Source organism: Nerophis ophidion, unplaced genomic scaffold (assembly GCF_033978795.1).
Source record: "Nerophis ophidion isolate RoL-2023_Sa unplaced genomic scaffold, RoL_Noph_v1.0 HiC_scaffold_225, whole genome shotgun sequence".
Classification (NCBI taxonomy): Eukaryota; Metazoa; Chordata; class Actinopteri; order Syngnathiformes; family Syngnathidae; genus Nerophis; species Nerophis ophidion.
This window is the reverse complement of record NW_026907147.1, coordinates 44,462-53,903: the sequence shown is the minus strand read 5'-3', so window position 1 is coordinate 53,903 and position 9,442 is coordinate 44,462. Positions and strand designations below refer to the sequence as shown.

Genomic DNA, 9,442 nt, shown 5'->3' with positions numbered 1-9,442 from the left:
AATATGTATATATATATATGTATACGTACATATGTATATACACACACACATATATATAGATATGTATATGTATACACATATATATGTATATATATATGTATACAGACACATATGTACACACACACATATATATATGTACACACACACACACACATATATATATATATATATATATATATATATATATACACATATATAAAAGCAACCACATATTTATAAAAATATCACTAGTGCAGAAATCTGCCTTTAACGCTGCTATCATGTTTATTTGCGCTGTAAACAAGCCCCGCCCACTCCGCCCGTGTCGGGTCCTTTTCATGCTGGTTTGGTAACACTCGTGTCACGTGATTTCAAAACTGACGTCTCATTGGCTGGTTCCCACGCAGGCGCGATTTTTTCAAAAGAAGCCCATTTTTCCACGCTGATTTGCTTTTGTCCAACACATCTGCGGAGGTGAGTAGTAACGTGCGACATTTACTCCGTTACATGCACTTACGTCACTTTGAAAACAAAAATGTACTCGTCAGAGTAGTTTTACTGCAACATACTTTTTGTGCTGATAGTTGTCTTACATAATGGCGCCACTAGATGACGCGCTAGCATAAAGCAGCAGGTGTATGTCATTAGCTGATGGCGTGTTTGGGAATGATCAAATAATTGTCTTGCATTTGTTTTCACTGAAAACAGAAGACTTTTTACTTTGACTTGAGTAGTATTGTGAAGAAGAAACCCTGCTTTATTTCCCTTCCGTGTACTTACATCAGACTTATCAACCATTAGGCCAGGGGAGTCCAAACTTTTTCCACTGAGGGCCGCACAGGGAAAAATACAAGTATGCGGGGGCCATTTTGATATTTGTCATTTTCAAACCATAACAAAATACCGTATTTCCTGGAATTGCCGCCGGGGCGATAATTCATTTAAAGCCTCTTCTCACTCCTGCGCATACGGTAAAAGTAAGCATGCGCTAATTATTTTAAAACCTCTTTCACTCCGGCACTTACCAAAGGCATGCAGTAAAAATATGACTGTGATGTAAGCTTGGACCTTAAATCCTACTGAATAGCTGTTCATCTTCTTCCCTTTATGCGATTTCAAATGACCGTTATTGAAATCAGCCTCCTCCATTTTGAAAATGATGACAGGGGAAGTGTCACCAGTTTGACCAGGCGGTAATACTAAGCATGCACTAATTATTTTGCGAAGGCAGTAATTCAAGGCAGGCGCATACTATATGTCCTGCGGCAATTCAAGGAAATACAGTATATAGATTTTTAAAGATTATTTTACCTTTATGGGTCCCGGGGACCATAAAGGGTCTCAGTTAATAACATGTCAAAAATAAGTCAAAGTTTTATATTTTATTTAATGCTTACAGTAAATCTTTATATCAATATTAAAAAAAAAAAAGGTTTTATGGCATTTCTGTCAAAAACGTCTTTGTTTTTTTAATAGTAAAACAGAAATATGCAGTATTTAGTAATTAGAGCCCTAAAAGATCAATAATTCAGGACACCATTGATTTGAATTCTTTATTATTTTGGAGTCATCACAGTGAAAAGATAAATAAAATACCAGTAAATATATTTGGGATCAAAAAGGTGCCCCACTCAGAAAGTGATACATTTTTATTAGGTTTTTTTTTTTATAACTTAAGTTACGAGATCAACTTCAGATATATCTGTTGAGTTTACATTTGAACTATTATTTTGTTTGTTTTATGCTCTTTTGTCAAAGAAAACTTGGTTTTTATATGGCAACTGCACAATATATGCAATATTTACCACATAAAACATTTTAAAGTGAATATTTTGAACTAATTGTAGCTTTGAAAATAATTAATTATAACATGGCTTTTTTTTTTGTCATTATTTTTTGTTTAGAGCAATGGCAAAAAATACTTTAAATTGTATTTATTTACTAGCAAGCTGGTCTCGCTTTGATCGGCATTTTTAATTCTAAGAGAGACAAAACTCCAATAGAATTAAAAAATCCAAGAAAATATTTTAAAGATTTGGTCTTCACTTGTTTATAAATTCATTTATTTTTTTACTTTGCTTTTAAATAAATTCATTTATTTTTTTTACTTTGCTTCTTATAACTTTCTGAAAGACGATTTTAGAGAAAAAATACAACCTTAAAAATGATTTTAGGATTTTTAAACACATATACCTTTTAAATTCTTTCCTGAAAATTGAAATCAATGTTCAAATAAATGTATTATTTTTTATTGTAAATAGTAATAAATACATTTTAATTTAATTCTCCATTTTAGCTTCTGTTTTTTACAAGGAAAAATATTTGTGAAATATTTCTTCAAACTTATTATGATTGAAGTTCCCCAAAAATTATTCTGGCAAATCTAGAAAATCTGTGGAATCCAATTTAAATCTTATTTCAAAGTCTTGAATTTCTTTTTTAAAAATGTTGTTCTGGAAAATCTAGAAGAAATAATGATTTGTCTTTGTTAGAAATATAGCTTGACAGGGAAGGTTTTTTCCCATTTAAATTCATTAAAAGCAGATGTTGTATTCTTACAAGAAACACATCTCTGTAAAGACAACCAACACAAACTTCAAACAAGCTGGATATCTCAGGTTTATCACGCACCCTTTACTTCACAAGCTAGAGGTGGAGCTATTTTATTTCATAAAAATGTGCCTTTCATACTTACATCAAAAATAATTGACCCTAATGGAAGATTTATTTTATTGAATGGTCATATTACATCCTAGCCAGTAACTTTTTGGAATATCTATGGACCAAACACTGATGACTCAAACTTTTATCATGGAGTCTTTGGTCTACTTCCTGATGATAGCTCCTCTCATATCTACATTGGTGGTGGCCTTTTGGACCCCACTTTAGATAGATTGTCAACTAAATCTCATGTCATTGCTAACTCAACTAAAACTATTAATAATCTTATGAGATCAAGAAATATCATAGACATATGGAGAGTAAAACACCCTAATAAAAGGGAGTATTCATTTTACTCCGCTGTACACAATTCCTACACGAGAATTGATGACTTTTTAGTGGAAGCCTCTGCCCTCTCCAATGTCAGTAATCCTGAGTACCATAGTAGAATCATCTCAGATCACAGTCCTGGGAGTTTGCAGATTCAAATTGATCTCCTTAAAATCAAACAAAAATGGAGATTTAATCCACAACTATTATTATCTGAAGATCTTAAAGAGTATATAAACAAGATTATCCAAGATTTTATTGAGGTGAATGATAACGGAGAGGTCTCAGACTCCACATTGTGGGAAGCTCTTAAAGCTACTGTGAGAGGATATATCATTTCATTTGAAATCTCAAAACAAGAAAAAGGCAGAGAGAATTAGAAAAAGAAATGGAAAAAATTCATATCAATTCTCTTTTGCAGTCTGATTACAATAAGATGCTGGAACTGAAAAATGAATACAACTCTCTTCTTCTTCATGGGGAAGTATCTAAACTCCTGCTGAAAAATAAACAAAAACATTTTGAAATATCCGATAAACCACAAAAACTTCTATCTAGACAGCTCAAAGGAGATCAAGCCAAAGCTGCTATTCACAAAATATGCTCAAAAACAGGTGAAACATGTACAGATCTAAAGGATATCAATAATGTCTTCAAAGACTTTTATTCAGAATGATATCAATCTAATTCAGCTATATCGGTTAATGATTTCAATGATTTTTTTACCACATTAAACTTACCTCAACTGAGTCCAAATCATCAGAATTCTTTAGACAACACTATTTCAACTGAAGAACTGCAAAAAGCACTGAAATCTTTCTCCTTGAATAAAAGCCCTGGTCCAGATGGATTTGGTGCGGAGTTTTATCAAGCTTTCAGTGAAATACTATCCCCTGTAATACTTAGAATGTTAAATGATTCTTTTGTGAACAACAAACTTCCAAGTTCTTTGTATGAAGCCCATATATGTATAATACCAAAAAAGGGAAAAAATCCACTTGATCCAGCCAATTATAGACCTATCTCCCTGCTCAATTTAGACCATAAGATTCTAACTAAGGTACTCGCAACCACATAACAGAAATGATTCATCCAGATCAGGTGGGTTTCATCCCGGACAGACCTTCTTTTGGCAATGTACGGAGATTACTGAACGTATTGTACTCTGACTGCACAGGAAACAAAAAGGCTGCCGTCCTGACTCTGGATGCTCATAAAGCTTTTGATTCAATTGAGTGGGCTTATCTTTTTCATGTTCCCAAATTATTTGGATTGGGAGAACATTTCATAAAATGGGTTCAAATCATTTATTCTGCACCAAAATCATATGTCATAACTAATAATGTAATATGGGATAGTTTTGAATTACACCGCGGTGACTGCCTTTCGCCCTTACTCTTCAATTTGGCCCTCGAACCACTGGCTATTGGTTTAAGAATGAAGTCTAATATTAAAGGATTTTCAGTGGGCTCATCTCACTTTATGCAGATGATGTACTTGTTACACTTACTGAGCCAGAAGTTGCACTACCACTTCTTTTAGAATATGTAGACTCTTTTGGTAGAATATCTGGTTATAAAATAAACTGGTCCAAAAGTGAGCTTATGTTCCTAGGAGATCATGTTGAGATCAGTCAAAATCCAGTTAAAGTCGCAGAAAATTACATATCCTATCTTGGCTTAAAAATATCTCCAAATGATGAATCATTACTAAAGTTGAACTTTATTGAAGCCTTTGAGAGACTGAAAGTGTGTATTGAGTACTGGAAGACCCTACCTCTCTCTATGTTAGGCAAGGTGAATGCTATCAAAATGATCACCTTGCCAAAATGTATTTATATTTTTCAAAATTGACCAATTGTAATTCCTGTAGATTTTTTCCAAAAACTTGAATCTTTAGTTCTAGATTTTGTGTGGGGATGTAAAAAACGCAGAATATCCAAAAAGCACTTATTTAGATCTACAGAGGAAGGGGGACTGGATCTTCCAATGTTCAAAAATGATTATTGGGCATCAAATCTGAACGCATTGACCTATTGGAAGATGGGGTCCCCAAATAATGAATCTCTTAATTCTGCTCCCTTATGGCTGAAATTGGAACTGCAGTCATTAGTGAAACCTTATACATCATTGCTATCGCTACTTTTGACTAAACCAGTCTCTTCAATTAAATCAATACGTCATAGTGTTGTAGTACGAAATTCTATCAAAATTCTTTCTCAAATTAAAAAACAATTGAATATTTCCAATGTGACTATGTATTCACCAATATATCACAATCATGCATTTATAACAGATACAACATTTTTTGACTGGTACTCAAATGGAATTAAATGCATCAAAGACATTTATGTCGAGGACAGTCTTGTGTCATTTGAGCAATTGCGAATCAAATTTAATTTGTCCCAATTCAGTTGGTTTTGCTATTTGCAGGTAAAAACATTTATCAAAGAAAACATTTCAAAGTCTCAGCTGGTAAATGAAAAACATCCTCTTTTAGAAGTATTACATTTACCACCCACAAGTAAAAAGTCTATGGCTAAATGTGTCAGCTGCTTCATTATGTCCATGACATCAGCAGACAGTGTTCAAAGAGCATGGGAACAGGAACTAAGAACAACAATACCCAATCAGCAATGGGAACAGACACTCTCTCAAATTCACAAGTGCTCAATTAACAGCAGACATAGGCTCATACAGTTGAAAGTGATTCATCCTTTTTACTATTCGAAAGTTTTATTACACACATTTTATCCTGATACATCTCCACTTTGTGATAAATGTAAATCTGCTGAAGGATCATTGTCTCACTCCTTTTGGGGATGTCCAATTATTCAATCATTTTGGTCCAGCATTTTCTTTTTTTACTCGGGGGTATATCAGAGACAAATTGTCCCTGATAGGGATATGATCTTATTTGGGTGGTCTTCAGAAACACAAAAGCTTCCAAAACATATTAGAAGTGTGTTGCTGCTTGGGACGCTTTTGGCCAAAAGACTCATTCTCAGAGACTGGAATAGTCTATCTGCACCCAACTTCAGGAACTGCTTAAATGAACTTGTGAATGTAATGACTCTTGAAAAAATAAGATTTATAAACTCTACAAATATGAACAAATGGGAATTAACCTGGAAACCTTTACTGACATATATTGAAGCATAACTTATAGACATTTCAAGAAAAACTAAACTGCCATCTTATTGTAGTTGTATTCCTTTTTTATCTTTATTGTTATTATCTTTTGTACTGATTCAACACTACACTTGTTTTTCTTGTGTCACTTCTGATATGGTTTTGTCATGGTTTACTTGCTTTTTTGTTCAGTTTTTTTTGTATTGATCAAGCCCTGTAACTTTTCCTTTTTTTCCCCTCTAAGTGTGTACGGTGGACAGGCCCTCGGGAGGTGATCTTGTGAACACTTGCTGAGGATCCTTGATGCCGAGGTATGTTCATCCATTTTGCTGTGATCTGGATAGCCTGCTGATCGTGAGCCGCAGCAGGATGGATGGATATATGTATATATATATGTGTGTGTGTATGTGTATATATATATATATATATACAATATTTGGGTATATTTTCTAATAATGTCTGTACTGTAAACCTTGAGTTGTTAAAGTTCATGTGCACCTCTCTCCTCAAGTGTGTATGTGTGTGTGTATGAGTGGATGTGACTGTTTGTCATTTTAACTGTAAAATCAAATCAAATATATTTGCACAAAAAAAAAGTAAGATGAAATGTTTCAAATAAGGGTGATATTTGCTTCTTTTCTGTCTGATAAGATCATTCTTCTCACTAAGCAGATTTGATGTTAGTGTTTCACTTGTTTTAAGGGTTTTGCTCCTAAATGATCTCAGTAAGATATTACAGCTTGTTGCTGAGATGTTATAGAATAGAATAAAATACAATAGAATGGACTTTATTGTCATTATATTTGCATAGAACGAGATTAAGGACTCCAACTTAAGGTGCGGTAGTGGAAACAAATATGGGCACGAGAGGTAATAAAGGAAAAACTATCAATTGAAATAAACAGACTACAATCCAATAAAAATAAGAAGCAATCCTGTACAATATACAAAACACTATAGAAATACAAAATACTGTACAATATACAGAACAAGACAAGAGTACCAAAGTAATAAATAATAATCAGTGTCGGACGTATTGCACTTGAAGGGAATAAGCGGTAGAAAATGGATGGATGGGTAGTATTGCACAGTAGGGTATTAGGGTAGGATATTGTATAGGGGTGAATTATTATTATTATTATTATTATTATTATTATTATTATTATTATTATTATTAAGTTAGAGTTCAACATGGTGACAGCTCTGGGAAAGAAGCTGTCTCTGAGTCTGTTTGTTCTGGCTCTGATGCACCTGAAGCGCCTGCCCGATGGTAGCAGGTGGAACAGGTGGAAGCCGGGGTGTGTGCTGTCCTTGGTGATGCTTTTTGCTTTGTTGAGGTACCGGGAGTTATGTCAATCCTTCAAGGAGGGCAGGGGGCAGCCGATGATTTTTTGTGGAGACTTTATGACCCTCTGAATCGCCTGTTTGTCTGCTTCGGTGCAGCTGGCGTACCACACTCTTATGACCTATATTGAGTAAAACATGCTTGAAACTAGAATATCAACTGTTGCAAATCTGTGTCATCAGCACAAGTAGAAAACTGCTTTTTTAAAGTAAAAAATGTCTTACTTCAAGCATGAAAAAAAAAATCATGATGCCGAACGCATATCGTTACGTCAAGATAATGGCCTTAGCGTTTACTTCATGTAAGAATACTCTTCAACATATTGAGGAAAAAGGTCTCTTTTTTTCTACCAAGAAAAGTGCACTTGTTATTAGTGAGAATATACTTATTTTAAGGTATTTTTTGGTCCATAGAGGTTTGCTAATTTGACCTGTTTTGGAAAGTCTTGACAAGATAAACCTTCTTCTTTTATTGGCAGATAATATTGCTAAATACCCCTAATTTTAGTTTGTTTTTTTCTCGTTTTTGAACACTTACTTTTTGCAGTGCAGGATGTTTCCTACCAGTTTGAAGCCATGTCTGAAGGGTTCCGAGGTGGAATGTTCTGCGCTGGCCGATGGCGGCGTCGGGGGGGGGGGGGGGGCACTGCACCGCATGCCCATGGTGACGAGGAAACAGCTGACGCAGGCAACAACGGCATAGACCAACATCTGAAGGATGACAGGTGAACATTTATTTTTACCTTGAGATCCTTTAATCAGCTATTCAGTAATTCTATATAACTCACCAAAAGTGGGAGTTGTGCCGTGCGAGCGATCTTTGGAGACGCCATGTTGGCGATGAGGATGCCCAGCGGGTTGGCTGTGGAGGAACAGCGGGCTAAAGATGATCACCTCCATGTCAAGTGTCTCCCATAAAATTGCTCATAGACACCTTGTAACTCACTTGGTCTGCCAGAGCATAAGACCATGTAGCAGGAAGGGATCAGTGTTGCCAACGTAACCACTTTCTTGCTATATTGCGTAATCAGACCTCTTTTTCCAAAAAGTGACTCATCCATTGGAAAGACTTTTGTAGACCATGAATGCATGTGACCAGCGAGTGCATCTGTGGGCCCCTCCCACATCTAAAATCACTCTAGGGATGTAACCATGAATGGTATTAATGATAACCGCGGTAAAACACCCCACAGTTAGTATTACCATTTTAAAGGGCGGTACAGCTTGGTTGGTAGAGCGGCCGTGCCAGCAACTTGAGGGTTCCAGGTTCGATCCCCGCTTGCGCCATCCTGGTCCAGTGGTTCTCAAATAATAGGACCTCTTTAAATACTTGACAGTTTGAAGCAGTTTTCAATAGAAGTAGTGAATTCAATAATGAATTAATGTTTTACAATATATATTTACATATGTAATAATATTGACCAATATTCTTGTAAATTTATAGTGAATTTAAAAGTACATTCGTTAATTGTGGAACTGTGACAACACTCATTCTAAACATGAATGTTTTGCATTTCATGTTTTTTTACAGCCATTTATGCAAAATAGTGGATTATTCCAAGGCAAACCACCGCCGCCAACAAATACACTATATTGCCAAAAGTATCTGGCCACCTGCCTTGACTCACATATGAACTTGAAGGGCCATATCATTCCTAACCCATAGCGTTCAATATGATGTGGGTCCACCTTTTGCAGCTATTACAGCTTCAACTTTTCTGGGAAGGCTGTCCACAAGGTTGCCGAGTGTCTTTATAGGAATTTTCCACCATTCTTCCAAAAGCGCATTGGGGAGGTCACACACTGATGTTGGTGGAGAAGGCCTGGCTCTCAGTCTCCATTCTAATTCATCCCAAAGGTGTTCTATTGGGTTCAGGTCAGGACTCTGTGCAGGCCAGTCAAGTTCAGCTGCATCAGACTCTGTCATCCATGCCTTTATGGCCCTTGCTTTGTGCAGTGGTGCACAATCATGTTAGGAGCGTGGAATGGTCCAAAAG

General features: G+C 35.6%; 1 long non-coding RNA gene across 1 annotated transcript; it reads left to right on the top strand.

The window, feature by feature from the left end:
• The first annotated feature begins 399 nt into the window (after positions 1–399).
• Positions 400–8,086, top strand: LOC133547876 (uncharacterized). The gene is made up of 3 exons (XR_009805660.1): positions 400–453; positions 6,346–6,412; positions 7,993–8,086. It is a non-coding gene; the product is annotated as an uncharacterized LOC133547876 (long non-coding RNA).
• Positions 8,087–9,442: the final 1,356 nt, after the last annotated feature.